Source organism: Solanum stenotomum, unplaced genomic scaffold (genome assembly GCF_019186545.1).
Source record: "Solanum stenotomum isolate F172 unplaced genomic scaffold, ASM1918654v1 scaffold18437, whole genome shotgun sequence".
Taxonomy (NCBI): Eukaryota; Viridiplantae; Streptophyta; class Magnoliopsida; order Solanales; family Solanaceae; genus Solanum; species Solanum stenotomum.
In genome coordinates this window covers 2,033-15,192 of record NW_026025041.1, presented here as the reverse complement: position 1 = coordinate 15,192, position 13,160 = coordinate 2,033, and the positions used below count along the sequence as shown (strand labels likewise).

Sequence of the window (13,160 nt, the reverse complement as noted above, 5' to 3'; positions counted from 1 at the left end):
CCTAGTTTGCTTTGCTAAAGGGCAAACAGGGCAGTTTGAAGATACTTTACCACTTTTATTGATTGTAGCTAACTTGAGATGTCTCAATATCTGTTGAGATGGGTGTCCAAGCCTTTTATACCATAGATTTGTGTCGTGTATTGTTTCGCCTGCAGCCAGTATCTTCTGTGTCACACCCCAAGCCTATACCCTGGACGTAGCTGACACTCGAGAACCATTTCTGGCCCTAAGCGAACCCCTGGTCTGGCTTACTTACTCAGCGGAAGACTTAAACTTCAGAAATATCCTCAAATAAGGAACTTATGAAAAACATTGAATGTCTTTTAAAGAAAGCATTCAAACTAGCCAAACTGGCTACTCAAGTCTCAAAGCAAAACATCTGAAATACAAAGCTAAAAGACTCATAACTAACTGTCTGACTATCTATGAAGCCTCTAACACAACTGAGATGGATGTTGAGACAAGTCCCACAACATCCTAATGAACTAAAAATAAAACTAAAAGCAATAAAATGAGTCCTACGGAATGCAAAGAGGCTCACCAACTGATTCTGGAGTTCTCAACTGGATCAACGATGCGCTGAATGTCGATCCTAGTTACATGTATCTGCATCATAATAAGATGCAGGCCAACTGGCATCAGTATATTGAATGTACGAGTATGCAAGTTGGAATGTTAAATACAACATAGACTTGAAAGGAGTCTAAAGAACTTACCTGGCTCAACTCAACTCAACTTAATATAACTGAACTCATTTCGATATAAATCAGTTTAAAACAAGTGCAATATAAAGAAAAATTGTTTAAAAACATGATGTCAACTCTGTGTGTATGCAAGGATACAACATAACTCTGAAATGTATGTAAAAATACAAATAACTGTGTATATAAGAATACAATAACTTCTATGGGAGTTTCTCTAATCGACAACCATCACGTAAGAGCTATTGTGATGATACATCGAATTCCCTTATGCTGCCAGAGCATCCTATACCTTGCCAAGGGTATAGGACCTGAACTACTAAGTGGATCCACTAGTCTATGCTAAAAAGCACTAAAGGAATCATCTAAAAAGTATGACCCTTTTCTACCCATGATGGCTACATGGTTTATGGGGGCTGTGAGTTCTCTGAATTCTCCCCCATATCAGTGCTCAATACTACTCCCAAAAATATAATAATATTATCCCTTATGTTTAAAAACATACTTCTTCTGTGATTTGAGATTAGTGCTCAAAAACTTAGCTCAAAGGCTATCTTGCAAATCTCAGTTTCCTCTCTTGCTCCATTTAGAAAACGATTACTCTTTTATGAAAACTAGCCCAAAAGCTCTTTAGAAATCTCAGTTTCCGTTTTTATTTAAATGTGAAAACATTTTAAATCTTTTCGGGAATACATAGTCCCCATATACTTCTTTGAAGAAAAGAACTTCAACTTTACTCTTTACTGAACTCAAAACTTAAGTCTTTAAACAAGGTTAGAACGTTTGCAAAAGACTTTTGGAAAACTTTAAGAACTTCTCTTGACTTTGGTCTTAACTGCTATTGACTTGACTTTTAACTGGTCCTTGACTTTTGGAAATCTTAGTTTCCTCTCATCTTAAATGTGAAAACATTTACTTTTGGGAATACTTAGTTCCCATATATCATTTTAAAGAAAATGAACTTTACTCTTACTCTTTACTCAACTCAAAGCTTAAGTCTTAAAACAAAGTTAAAACGTTTGTAAAAGACTTCTTAAAATATGGTTCATGCCGAATTATGGACGTGAACGACTCAATGCAAGGTTTTCAATAACCATAGATAGAACTCAATACTTGGAACTGAAGAACTTCAATAATACTACTCATTTCAAGAATGATCAACTTAGAGGGTTCATGCGGAATTATGAGCATGAACTACTCAACTCAAGGACTCAAGATACTTCTCATCTCAAGATTGCTCGACTGATAGGGTTAATGCCGAATAATGTGCATGAACAATTCAAATCAAGGACTTAATGGGTGACATGTAATAGTCCCATGATTAGAAATATAATCTCAAAGGGGATTAGGAATTCAATACTCAAGACTTAGAACTCGACGATACTACTCCTCTCAAAGGTACTCAACTGATGGAGTTCATGCGGAAGTAATGGGCATGAACGACTCGACTCAAGGGTCAAAATATCAATAAGGAACTCATGTATATGACTCTTCTCATTCTCATACTTACTTACTCGAGTCTTGAAACAAGTTACTATAAGTTGTAGAAAACTCCACAAAAGGATTCAAAGGGACTTTCTTAGAATGTTCAAAAGAATTCTCAAAAAGTTAACTCTTAACTCTATCTTGAATTTGATTTATGAATTCAAGTTTGTGATTTGTGATAGGAAAGATCTCGGGATGTTTAGGAGTGTTTTTAGATAGTTAAACATGTGAAACGGTTGAAAAACACTGTCTGGGGAGCATGTCCGCGATGCGGAGATGAATTAAAATGTTTGGTCGAAATAATTTTTGAAATAGTGGAGTCCGCGGCCTCTACCTGACGCATAGAGAAAATGATCACATCGAAGGAACAGGTCTGCTGTCACACCCCAAATCCGGATGCGATGGCACATGTCCATTTCCCACCGGACACGTCAGCCTAACCCAACCACAACGATAGAGAAGTAGAAATACGAGAATAAAAAATAATAAATAAGCGGAAGACTTTAATTAAGACTCAACACTACCCAGAATTTGGTTGTCACATGTACAAACCTCTAAATACAGAATTCGAATAAAAATATACAAGTCTCAGAGTATAGTTCTCGAATAGAACAAAACTGAAAGTAAAGATAACTCAAGGGCACGTCTGGAATGAACCGCTACCTCTCGAGTATGTCCCGAAGCTCAATCTGCTAAAGAAAATACTAAGCCGAATCTGAGAGAGAGGTCTCAACCTACACAATTGTGTAGAAGCAAGGGTGAGTACCGAAAACCACAGGTACTCGCAAGTAACTCTAAACTAAGCAAAACTAGCAGCTACAAACAACTCCTTTCAATCCCAACCGAACCACCGAAACTTCAATCTAGCAGCAAACCAACCAACCTATACTAAACAGATCATATTCAACAGCCAGAACCAACAGTATATCCTCATCAACCTCAGATCAACAAATAAGAGCAAGTAGATCAAATTCCACATAAGAAGGGTAAACCGATACAATCCACACATCACAGACAAAGATAAGGCAAATGCGATGCAAAATGCAATAATGATGTCATGTAGTCGTGATGCATGTCTGTCCTACGATACACATCTGTTGACGTAATCAGTCCGCGCTGAATACTCAAATCAGAACCCATGGGGGCCACACATGGACCATGTATCACCGCCGGAACCAGATCCCATCGGCATCCAAATCGCTAGTCGGAGCTAGTCCATCTCATATATCTCTAGCCGGAGCTAGTCTCAACTGTGTCTCATATCCATCCATCCTCATATCAGTGTCTCAGAACTCATGCAACAGATAGTTCACACATGGGATGAATAATGAATATGCACATGTCATCAATCACAATCATATCACGATCACATCATAGTATTACACATCATCTGTCTCAATCACAACCATATCACGACCACATCATAGTATTACACATCATCTGTCTCAATCACAACCATATCACGACCACATCATAGTATTACACATCATCTGTCTCAATCACAACCATATCACGACCACATCATAGTATTACACATCATCTGTCTCAATCACAACCATATCACGACCACATCATAGTATTACACATCATCTGTCTCAATCACAACCATATCACGACCACATCATAGTATTACACATCATCTGTCTCAATCACAACCATATCACGACCACATCATAGTATTACACATCATCTGTCTCAACATCAATGTCTGTATCAATCATAGCCTACTCATGCTCTTCTATCCCCTCAATATCAGTTATCACATGACTTATTCAACAAATTCAAGTCACATATAACACATTTAGCTCGTTTTATTCCCCATCTTTCATTTACAACAATTTCAATCAACAAATAAAACCCATCCTCAATCCCCATTACTCCCCAACACAATTAGGAAAGTAGTCATGCGTAGTCTAAGAGTTTTACAAAGTTTGGAAGCCACTTGCCTTAAAACGAACTCCAAAAGTTACTTGACTTGAGCCTTTCCTTTCCGAGTATAATCCGGATCACGATAATCTATTCAAACAATTATTCACAATCACAATTCGAGTCCAATGACACCAAAATCAAGAAATTTAGGGAAAAAGGGCAAAACGGTCCAAAAGTCTCATACCGGAAAACGATACCCAAATCTGGAAATTTTTGATGTAAAATGATCCTTAAAGTATTTGGAAGCTAATGGTGAAAACCAATTTGAAAACGGAGTTGAAATCAATTCACAAACTCAATTTGAAGGAAAATCCACGTTCTTGAAGAAGCCTAAAATATTCGGATCCGAAACCCCGACTCGAAAATGAAATATCTCTTGAAAAACATCTTACCCATGCTTAGATAAGTTCAAATATGAAATTTCATCAAAAACGGAGTTAAGATCGACCTTGAAATTCTCAATTTATCAAACTTTAACTTTACCGGGAAAGTCCAAATTGTACGCGGTTAATATGATGAAAATAATCGATGAATCAATAATTTTATGTTAAAATCAGTTTACCCATAACATAAGGATCGTAAATATACCTTTTTCATCAAAAAGGGAGTCCAAATCGATAAAACCCCAATTTTTCCCAAGAGATTTACGGATAGGAAAAAAAACCAGATAAAGAAATTATGAGAAAATGTCGAATTGAAGATTGAATACTAACCCTCATATTAATTCAAGAAGAAACCCGTAAGAATCACTCCATTCCGATCTCTAGAACTCCCGATATGCTCAAAATACCAAATGAACACAGTCTGAGATTTTTATAACAGTACATGGCTGTTATGCACCAGAAAAACAGCAGTTAATCTTTCACTAAAAAGGCCGTAATTTCCTCATACGATAGTGAAATGACCCGATTCTTTTTTGTAAATGTCTTAAATAATGATACGGACCTGCTCGTTCAATCGGAGCTCAATTTCATGCTCGTTTGCCCAGTCAAATATCATTTCTACTCGGTAAACAATTATTTCTTATTTACGATAAAAGTCCAATCTCGGGTTAGCGAAAATGCACCAAAATTTGCAGATAAGTCCTATAATTCATGCTCAAAATTTCAGAACCTTCGGAATAATTTTTCGACCTTTAAAACTAATAATGAACCCTTTAGTTGCCACAATTTGCTGAAATAGTGTCAAAGCATCCAAGAAGCTTAAAAACTCATCCAAAACTCATTTGGCACTTCCCGAACACAAACCAAATATGCTACTAGCTTGAAAATGACATTTCGGACTCAATGAAATCGTCGGAATTTGAATTTGAGGTCTCCTTGACCCGGTATCCGATAAGGCGTCAAGAAACTAACTTTAGGCTCAAAACTCGAAACGCATTTGGGGCCTCTAAAAATTCAACCAAGACTCATTCTAGACTTAGAATCACCCCCTGAATCCAATGGCGCCCTCGGAATTCCATTTTGAGCAACGGAACCTCGTTTGTTGACCAAAGTCAACTCTTGATCAAAATTTCACAATTTTTGCAACTTAGGACCTCAAATCTTCGTTTTAACTCCAAATTTGACTCCGTAAATTCTCATAGACCCGTTTCAACATTCTAAAACTGCTGGAATCGACGGAAATCTAATTCGAGTCTCGAAATTCCAAATGACTCGAAATAGCACTTTTAACCAAATTTACTTGGTAAAAAGCATGTTTTGACTAAATGTCCTTTTATGCATGTTTCAATGGAGTTTACATTAATCATCTTTAGTCATCACATAAATTTACATTAGCCTTTACTCGACTCTTATGTACACATCTTACCATAATAGCTCATATGTGAGTAACAATCGTTTCACTTTAGAAACACTCAGCAAGTGAGTAAACCTTTCACTTTACATTGCACTATAATCATGAGAACTACCTTTCAATCATATAGCAATCATACCATAACATACATACATACTTCATAGCTAATTCAAGTGTAGAGGGTTAAGGATGAGGAAACTATGTCATAAACACCACAACAACACATTAGGTATAGCATCATTACAATCTAAGTAATTCACCTTCCATACTTGAGTTCCAAGAAGAACCAATCTTCATACCTTCTTTCCCTTCTTGGGACATTCATACTTCAATTATCAATTAATTCATAATCTATCCATAATACAAGGTAATTCATGAAGTAATAACATAATCAACATCAATATAAGCAATTGACATATTCCAATCATAGCTTTCAAGGCTTCATTCAAAGACTCAACCCTAATTTCATAGGAGTTATACATAACCTAGGGTAGAATCATCATAAAAATATGAATTACATAACATCACATTCAATTCATAGCCTTCAATCAATATCCAACACAAACTAGGGTTAGAATTAGGAATAAAAGGAGAAACATGGGTCTCGTGGGGAATTCTTCAAGAAACCACCAATACAATATAAATTCATCCATAATTGTTCATATAACATCAATCAAAGTCAGTTTATAACATCAATTTCACTTTAGAAAGAAGACCCACATTTTTGGATTGAAACCTAGAAATTAGAGATTTTGAAATTTATCTTGAAGGGGCCTCTTGGGGAAAGGAATCCCAAGAGTGATAAGAAACCATACCTTATTGACGAATTAACCACGAAAATCTGAGTTGAAACCTTGGAGAGTTGGTTTTCTTCTTGAAGCTCCAATCTTTTTCAATGGAGTTCTTGAGGATAGAGAGAGTAGAGAGAAGGAAGTACTTTAGGTTTTGATATGTGGGGTTTTGCGTTTGAGTGATAAAAGTGAGGTAAATTGACTTAAAAATCATTATATACACGTCCCCTAAAGTACCATAAATACCCCTCACTTAGTTGGACTCTTTAATGAAGTAAAAATCGATTTATGAATTTCTGCAGTTTTCATCGCGGAAGAAGGTCGCGATGCGGAGCTGTTCCTTGAAGATATTTGGAATTAAATTTTGAGACAGTAGAGTCTACGACACGACCGCGTCACGAACTAACTTTTTGCTCCTTGATGGAGCTAGTCCGCGACACGGAGCTATTCCCTCCAAGTGCAATTTGCAAGCTGCCTTGGCAGCTTGCTTAGCCAAGGCTGGGGTCCTCCTCGGGGACCCTTAGGATTGCTCCAGTGAGTCGTATTCAAACATTTTGACCCTATAAACATATATTTACCTAATTTAAACCTTTTTACAAGATTATACCATCATACGACACTCCCAAACCTACCCAAAACCTAAGGACACACTAGAACACATTCTTCTCTAGTTTTCTGACGTCGTGGTCGTTTCTTGACGTTTAGACTTTTAATCTTCCAAACCAAGTCAATTGCATTAATTTATGTTTAGAAACATCATTTTTACTATTTTTAAGTCATTATTCATAAGGTGAGGCTCTAACTTAAGTCATAGAATTTTCGGGGTGTTACTAGTCTAAACCATATTCCTCGTGGGATCGACCCCAACCTACAAGTTGATCTCTTTACGTGATAACGATCGCTTATGCTTCAGAAAAGAGGTGTAATTTAAGCGTATCACTTACTCCAAGTACCACGATTGAGAAACTCATTTGGAAATTTTTCATAATAATTCTTGTGCCCCCATCGTTCAAAGAATTTCATAAACGGAATACTCGGGGTATCTAACCAGTCTGCATTTACTAGTAACAACATGTATTTTTAGTTTTAATCTATACATCTTATTCGGTAGTAATATGTGATGATCTGGATATTTTTTCCTCTGATTGCACATCCCGATGGTGTCTAGATAGTCTTTAATCTCCTCAACAGTCGGCGTTATTTTGACATCCTTAAATCGAAACAACATTCTCTCATCTCACCAGTACCAAGTGATCACTTCAATGAACTTAGGCCAGACTTGAAGATTCATTATTGATGGGAGATGGCCCAAGTGGATTGAAATTTCTCTTTTCTGACATGCATTGAGATGGCTCCACCAAAACCGAAGGAGGTTTGGCGTCTCGCTGACCATTTTGAAACTCAGGAATTGCTTAGCCACCTACAAAAACATACAAAGGATTAGTAAACCCCCCAAACCTAAGGCACAATAATTTGTCAAAACAGCGCATACATCCTTCAAGCACGTAAGTATGAGTGTCCGTTTGGGCTGGGGTCCATTTGTACTCAATGTGGTCTTCTAATGGGCCCAACACACCTTAGGTGTTGGGTCGTCTTAGGCTAGTATGCTACTTTTCGGGATTGAGTTTTGCTCTACACTAGTTTGCCTAAGAGTGAGCTTTATTTGTAGTGGATCAGTGACCCAAGTAGACTACTTGGGCTGGGGAAGTTAGCGACCATTGACCATCCAGTGGCCAACTACATTCCCAGGGTACCCCGAGAATAATTTGGTTGACGAACGACTGTGGCCGGAATAATCGTCCTTTAAGTGGAAAATAAAAGAAGTATCATTTGACGGAATATATGTTATGCCATGAATGAAATAATTTATAGCAATTTAAACAAGTAAAATATAGATAAACAATTCAACAATTAACAATAAATTGCCAAATAGTCAAATCATTATGGTTAGAACTTAATTAAGTCCCCAGTAGAGTCATGATTTCGGTTTTCAAGAAATAAGAAAGACTTTAGTTTTTGAAAATCAACTTAACTTGAGTTTTCAAGAAAAATCAATTTTCACTTAATTTTTTAAAGAAATTAAGAAAACATAAGATTTTCAAAAGATTTAAACAAATAAAAAATTATTTGAAATCCACAGTGAGTTCGGGATTCAATTTACATTTTGAGAAGGAATTAGGCCCTTGAAATGTCCACTAACGTGCGATTGACCAACAACTTGACTAAAACATTTGACTAATTTTAGAAAAGATTAAATAAGAAAACCCATTTTTGTTTGAAAGGCAATAAAACTGAAAGAGATTTTTTTGAAGAAACTAACTCATATATTGACAAACAATTTTTAATAAATAAAAAATAAATAACTATTTTTAAATTGTTACTTTAAAAGAAAAAGATTTGGCATAATTAATTTCAAGACAAAATAATGACCATCTTTGGAACACATAATGATCCTAGAGTTAATACAAGCTATATGGCATACCATTAGAAACATGCACTCACGCGTCCCTGAAAATGTTGTATCCAGTATCTGTAGATTAGGATGCATAAAACATATATCATATCCCATTGAAAGCTTAAGAGTCATGACAGGAAAATATACTCTACTTGATATCGCTCCAAGGCGTGGTTAATTGCAACAACATCACCTCAACAAAGTTGGCAAATACCAGCATTTAGAAGATGCCCTCTAAGTCCATACTTCAACAAGTTGTTTCTGATGGAGTATGTTGCTATCTCCTCAAACATTGTGATTGATCTTTGATATCTTTGTGACAAATATAGAATGCAAAACTTGATCTGTTATTTTTTCCATGTTCAACTATATAAAATTGTATTACGTACTACTTCAAGATGAAGAATCTTACTTTCCTACTTTAGCTGAGTATTCTGCAATTTTCTGGCTGCACTGATTTGCATATGATGTTAAATCCATACTCTGGAAAAGATCAGCTGTTTTTAAATAGTAAATGATAGCCAGCTTTAAATTATTCTCGTGTTCATATAATTTAGCAATTTCCTGGATCCAAAAGATTTTTTATGTATCTTTCATATGCATAATGAAAACATTTAGTGGCCGTCTATTGAAAATAACAAAAAGAGCACATCTGGATTCTCATCAACAATATAGTTGTACCTGGTAAAGTCCTTTGGTTGCGTTTAGCCTTCCAATGTCCAGAAATAAATGTGTTGCTTTCTCTTGACATGATATTGCCTCTGCAAGAAATAGACATATATCCATAAGACGTTCAAGCAGCAGACAAGATTTGTAGAATAGCACAATAAGTCAACACATAACCTTTCATATTTTTTGTCATCTTGTAGTAATCAACAACAATATCGTAAGCACGAGCAACCTCATGTTTGTGATCCACTAATAAGATATGAGAAAATAGTATTAAGAATTTAAGTTTTTGTACAAGAGTTATAACGAAGAGGATCCAAAACACATACCTTCAGATGAGAACTTGCTAATTTCACATATACTGCTCCAACTCGATCCCCTGAAAGACAAACATTGTAAGATTAATAAGCATCTAATACTTTATAAAACAGTAAGTCATCTTTTATAGATCCTACAAGACCAAAAATAGCATGACCACTCTCTAGTTGGGATTCCTATATGATCTTCTATATCCAATTTGCCCATTAAAATTAGTAGTCACCCGACGCTAATTCAACTTTTAAAGCTAGCTCAATTAGAGAAAATTACAAAAGTCCATATACTAACCACCCATCCGTTCCAAACCAATAATGGACTTTGACTCACTCTAACACACCCAACTAGAGCACGTAGGCTCGGGAGTAAAAACATGATACCGTAACCTAATTTAACCCCAAAAACTAACTCATGAGCATTTAATTCCACTATTCAAAAAACAAATTAGGAATTCTCTAAATCTAATTAAGGATCATCTTAGACCTTGCTACATTATATTCCACTATCAAACAAACAAACAAATGTAGGTATTTCGACTTAAAATTAAAATAGTGAAGTTGATTTATCTATTAGTAATGGCAAAATATTTTCCATCATAACAAACACAGCCTTAAAGTAAGATCATATTCCTCAATCCTACTAGCTAGCTAGAGGTGTCAATATTTTTTTGTTTCGAAAAGTCCAATTTTGGTCATACAAAATAAAATAAACGAACATGGTACAATATAAAATAACTATCCTTACTGTCCCTTTGACTCTAGCTCCTTCACTTTCAACGCTTCCTTCATCATGAGAAGAACTGGTGTCCTCCATTCATCCTGTTAAATGAGATGAAAGAAGCATCATAAAATATGTTAAGGTTGATTGATCCAGGGAAGTACAAATTTAAATTTACCAGTTTTATGGTGCTATCATATTCCATGAGACAACTAGTAAATTCTGCAACATCTCTCTTTGTCAATAGCAGCTGCCAAACCCTATCATTGCAAAAGTAATCTCCATAATCATATTTGGAAGACATAATGATCCTAGAGTTAATACAAGCTATATGGCATACCATTAGAAACTTGCACTCGCGTGTCCCTGGAAATGTCTTATCTAGTATCTGCAAATTAGGATGCATGAAAATTATATCATGTCCAGTTGAAGTCTTAAGAGTCTTGACAGGAAAATATACTCTACCTGATATCGCTCCAAGGCGTTGTTAATTGCAACAACATCACCTCTACAAAGTCAGAAAATACCAGCATTCAGAAGATGTCCTCTAACTCCATACTTCAAAAAGTTGTTTCTGATTGAGTATGATGCTATCTCCTCAAACATTGCGATTGATCTTCGATATCTTTGTGACAAATATAGAAAGCAAAACTTGACCAATTATTCTTTCCATGTTCAAATTTACAAAACTGTATTACGTACTACTTCAAGACGAAGAATCTCACTTTCCTACTTTAGCTGAGTATTCTGCAATTTTTTGTCTGCACTGATTTGTAGATGATATTAAATCCATACTCTGGAAAATATCTATTGTTTTCTAATAGTAAATGATAGCCAGCACTAAATTGTTCTCGTGTTCATATAATTTAGTAATTTCTTGGATCTAAAAGATTTTTTTATGTATCTTTCAAACGCATAATGAAAACATTTAGAAGTCGTCTATCGAAAACAACAAAAAGAGCACATCTGGATTCTCATCGACAATATAGTTGTACCAAGTAATGTCCTTTGGCCACGTTTAGCCTTCCAATTTACAGAAATAAATGTGCTTCTTTCTCTAGACATGATATTGCCTCTGCAAGAAATAGACATATATCCATAAGACGTTCCTGCAACTGACAAGATTTGTACAATAGCACAATAAGGAACCACACAACCTTTCAAATTTTTCATCATCTTGTAGTAATCAACATCAATATCGTAAACACGAGCAGCCTCATGTTTGTGATCCAACTGATAAGATAAGAGAAAATAGTTTTAAGATTTTGTACAAGAGTTATAACAAAGAGGATAAAAAAAACATACCTTCAGATGACAACTTGTTAATTTCACATACACTGCTCCAACTCGATCCCCTGACAGACGAACATCGTAAGATTAATGAACATTTAATACTTTATAAAATAATAAGTCATCTTTTATAGATCCTACAAGAACAACAATAGCATGCTCACTCTCTAGCTGGGTTGACTATATGATCCTCTATATCCAATTTGCCCATTAAAATCTGTTGGCACCGGACCCTAATTCAACTTTGAAAGCATGCTCACTCCCTAGTTTATTCGTATTTCTTTTGAATTTTTAAGTTCCACCACTACGTGGAACTCAAGTTAGAAGTCAAACTCAATCAGTACAGAACGCTAGTCATAATGTCACCCACGTCTTTTTTTTCTTTTGAACAAGTATCTTAAATCTATTTTTTTGTTCTTTTGTTTGAGTTCATAATAACAATAACTTGCACATTTCATTAACGAAAAGAAAAGTGGAGACCCGAAATGTAACACTTCATTAGAGGTTGATAAGAAAACAATTCTAGAAGAAGAATTAAAGTAAGATCATATTCCTCAATCCTACTAGCTAGCTAGAGGTGTCAATGGTTTTTTGTTTTGAAAATTCCAGTTTTTGTCATACAAAATAAAATAAGCGAACATGGTACAATATAAAGTAACCGTCCTAATTGTCCCTTTGACTCTAGCTCCTTCGCCTTCAACGCTTCCTTCACCTTGAGAAGAACTAGTGTCCTCCATTCATCCTGTTAAATGAGATTAAAGAAGCATCATAAAATGTGTTAAATTGATTGAGCCAACAATAGCATGTTCACTCCCTAGTTTATTCGTATTTCTTTTGAATATTTTGAATTATTAATTCTTGCGACTTATTGTACTTTTTATGTAGTTTCTAAATATGTAAATTGTTTTTCAAATACCTTAAAAATTGTATGTCTGAATTAACAGTCAAAATAAAAGTTTTGACTTTTCAAAATTTGAACTATGACATATAAATCGAGACATCCGGAGTACGTAA

The 13,160-nt window shown here is 35.4% G+C and overlaps 2 pseudogenes; both read right to left on the bottom strand.

Moving 5' to 3' along the window:
• Nucleotides 1–9,182: 9,182 nt before the first annotated feature.
• Nucleotides 9,183–10,437, bottom strand: LOC125850659 (alpha-soluble NSF attachment protein-like; annotated as a pseudogene).
• Nucleotides 10,438–10,732: 295 nt separating this feature from the next.
• On the bottom strand, nucleotides 10,733–12,888 carry LOC125850660 (alpha-soluble NSF attachment protein-like; annotated as a pseudogene).
• Between the last annotated feature and the right edge of the window lie 272 nt (nucleotides 12,889–13,160).